The 3,735-nt window shown below is 41.7% G+C and overlaps 1 long non-coding RNA gene across 1 annotated transcript; it reads left to right on the plus strand.

Moving 5' to 3' along the window:
* Positions 1-860: 860 nt before the first annotated feature.
* Positions 861-3,426, plus strand: LOC123329838. The gene is made up of 3 exons (XR_006545437.2): positions 861-1,326; positions 1,464-1,597; positions 2,790-3,426. It is a non-coding gene; the product is annotated as an uncharacterized LOC123329838 (long non-coding RNA).
* The last annotated feature ends 309 nt before the right edge of the window (positions 3,427-3,735 follow it).

Below are 3,735 nucleotides of genomic sequence, written 5' to 3' on the forward strand. Positions count from 1 at the left end.
ATCTAGTCTTAACATAGCCAGAATTGTTTACATCTAACTCAAAACATGTCATTTCTCACCTCAAAATCCTATAGTGACTTCATGTGTCAGCCAAGCTAGATTATAGTTTAGTATCAGAAACTGAAACAAAAACAGCTAATAGCACAGATTTTTCTTTCTTTCTTACAGTATAAATCTAGTGTGGGTCACAGGTGCTCTGCTAAACACAGTCACTCAAGGTACCAGCGCAATACTCAGGGTACTGAAGCTGTGACTTGACATGCACTTCATCATCTCTGCAGCAATGAGAACATAGGCAGTGGCTTTCAAGGATTCCACTCCTACCCAGAAATGTCACATTCTACTTCCACTCCCATTTCTTTGGCCAGAAAAGGTGCCTTGCTTTGTAACAAATCGCTACAAGATCTCAGTGGCATGTACCAAACAAGGCATAAATGCAGACTGGCTGATATAAATAAATGCTGTCAGCTGCTGCAGGCTTCGCTAGTCTGGGTGGCCTGCTTTAAGTTACAGTTCATTTGGGACAGCTCTGTTGAATATGTTTCCCATCCTCCTCCTACGGTGATGGGCAGGTAGGACAGGTTTTTCTTATGGAGATGGCAGAAGAGCAAGAAGCGAAGCCCATCACAAGTTCTCACCTGCATCATATCTACTTACATCCTATTGGCCAAAGCAAATCATGTGACCAAAACCCACAGCCAATAAGTAGAGACATATAGTCCGTCTACAGAGAAGCCAGGGGATGCACCTGCGTGCAAAGAAGTGCAGGCGTGGGCCAAACAACAGAAAATACCACACGTGGCCACACCTGGCTTTAAAGAATCAAGGGAATATAATCTTCCTTGGGTGCCTAGAAGGATAATTGAAAACATTTGTTAAACATCACTAAAAATCATCAATGGTGTGAGTCAAAGTCCCTACAATGGCCTGAAGATTGGATAGAATCTGGCTTCTACCAGCTTCCTAACTTCATCTCCACCACTCAGTCGAGTTTATGGCATTCCAGTCCCACACCAAGCAAGCTCTTACCTCAGGGCCTTTGCACTTACAGTTTATTCTGCCAGGGATATTCATTTATTAGATGTTTGCATGACTTTCTCCCTTATGTCCTTTGGACTTTAATTTAGATGACTGCCTTATCTAAAACTGAGTTTCCCTATGCTACTGATCCCCTTTCCTTGTGTTTATCTGTAGTCATAACCCTTATTTCCTTCTCACGCACATATATACATTTTACTTGTCTCCCCTCGGTCCATAAGGACAGGGATTTTGATCTGTTTTATTCACTTTCCCTAAAATCTATAATTTAATCTGGCATATAGACAGGTATGTATTTAATAGCTTTTTATTAAGTAAATGAATGACTATCTTAGAAGCTGGTATTTTTGTCATCAGAAACAGTCATTGCCTTTGTATTTTAAAAGTTGACTGAGGGGTCCTGTTGCCTTTGTGGTTTCATTCAGCCCAGTGTGACAGACTGGTTCCTCTACATTAAGCACAGTCTCTTCTCCAGGCAATATCATTTGGCAAACGCAAGTTTACAGAACAAGTGGGACACTTCCCAGAAAGCCAGGATCTTGTTGCAGTTCTCCAACAGGTATGAGTATTTCCTCCGAGAGACATTTGGCAATATCTGGAGACATTTTTTTGGATTGCCACTATTAGGGGGAAAGTGCTACTGTTATCTAGTAAGCAGAGACCAAGAATGGTGCTAAATAACCTGCAATACTTCCCTGACGGCTTAGACAGTAAAGAATCTGCCTGTAGTGCAAGAAACCCACGTTTAATCTCTGGGTCAGAAAGATCCCCTGGAGGAGGGCATGGCAACCCTCTCCAGTATCCTTGCCTGGAGAATCCCATGGACAGAGGTGCCTGGAGGGCTACAGTCCATGGGGTTGCAAAGAATCAGCCCTGACTGAGCGACTAACACACACCACAGCCTGCAATACCTGGGAGAGCCACCCCCCTGCAACTCCCTCCCAACAAAAATTACCAGGCCCCGTGTCACTTTCACTTTTCACTTTCATGCATTGGAGGAGGAAATGGCAGCCCACTCCAGTGTTCTTGCCTGGAGAATCCCAGGGACGGGGGAGCCTGGTGGGCTGTCGTCTATGGGGTCGCACAGAGTCGGACATGACTGAAGCAACTTAGCAGAAGCAGCAGCAGCAGCAGCAGCGTCAATAGCCCTGAACTTGAGAAACCTTGTCTTAAGAGCAGTGGAGTGACTGATCACATTCGTTCTGAAACTTGCTTCAGATAATCAGTGTTTGACTACATATCAGTATTAGACTAGAAGAAACACAAGGGTAACAGTTGAAATGGTATTATTCACTGGTATATTCCTAGCACTTTTATACAGTTCTGAAATATAGTAGGTTCTTGAACATTAATTGTTGAATGGGTTAATGAGAAAAAGGTGTCATATTAAAGTGCTAGATATATTTTAGACCCAGTAAGTACTATGATGATGATTAAGCTGTGCCTGGCTCCCTTTATTCTAGTTTATGTTCAGATTTAGACCTATACTATTCACAGCTCTGTGGCTTTTAGTCTACTTTCAATATCCATGAAAGGAAAAAGGAAAGTCGTATTAGTCCCAGCCTTGTGAAAATGTTTATATATTTTGTTAAAATGTCTGCTGAAGAAATGTTTGCTCCTATGGATGAAACAGGAAATGAGTTTAGTTACTGTGGAAATTAGAGGTGAGCTTGAGGTATTAGAATTCAGAGAATTATTTTTAGTTTGGATAAACAGTTGACCAAAATATTTCCTTCTATTTTTTCTTTCAGTTTATACACTTGCTGACTTGGCCCATGCTTTTCTCTACTGCAGTCTTCAGACGCATGCCAGATGTATTTCTCAGCAAAACCAGTTTTTCAATCTGCGTGCCATTTCCTGTCAGAGCTTTATGCTCAACTGTCTCTATTTAGGCATGTGCATATATAGGGTGAGTTAGTTTATCACACCAATCTTCATTTTAGTTATGTAACAACCAAGATTTATTTGGTGTTCAGATAAGATTTGCTTGGGGTCAAATCAGTTTTGTTTTTTTTTAAGAAAGTGAGGATTTCACAGCATAACCAAGGTGATTGACTCCTTCATATTGAGAGCACCGTTTGTCCAGAGACACAGAAATGAACTTAAAAAATAATCTCAATCCTGAAATCTAGGATTTAGTAAAAGATTGTGAGTTTGAAGGAAAATACTAGGTCTCCCATACCCCAACCCTCTTTCCTCCCACCCTCCCATCCTCCAACCCCAACCTTCCCTATTGAGGCGAAAGATTCTAATATTCACCTGGAAGTTCTGGATCCCTGGAGACATCCTCTCTTTCCCATATGCTCTATATTTAAATCTGCACTTTTCAAATATGGCCTGAAACTATCTGCTTCTCATTTCTCTATGTCAGCCTCCCTAGATGGAGCCTCCTACCCCTCCTGAGTCTGTTTCCTTAAATAATGGTCTGTTACCTTCAACTCTTGTTTTCCTAAGATGAACTTTCTACATAGAGAGATATCTTTTCATAGCTTGTCATATTATTTCAGTTCCTTGCGTGAAACCCTCCAAGGGCTTTCCAGTATACTCAGAATTGAAACTCCTTACCATGACCTTCAGGACCCCACATGAATTTCCCTGGTTACTTCTTTCATTTCTGTTTTCTTCCCACTGAGTCTTTTGCTCATCCAACTCTCGCCCTTTTGCTGTTCCTCACATCTTCTCTAGACTGTCTCTGCC

This window comes from Bubalus bubalis, chromosome 16, assembly GCF_019923935.1.
Source record: "Bubalus bubalis isolate 160015118507 breed Murrah chromosome 16, NDDB_SH_1, whole genome shotgun sequence".
In the NCBI taxonomy this organism is placed as follows: domain Eukaryota; kingdom Metazoa; phylum Chordata; class Mammalia; order Artiodactyla; family Bovidae; genus Bubalus; species Bubalus bubalis.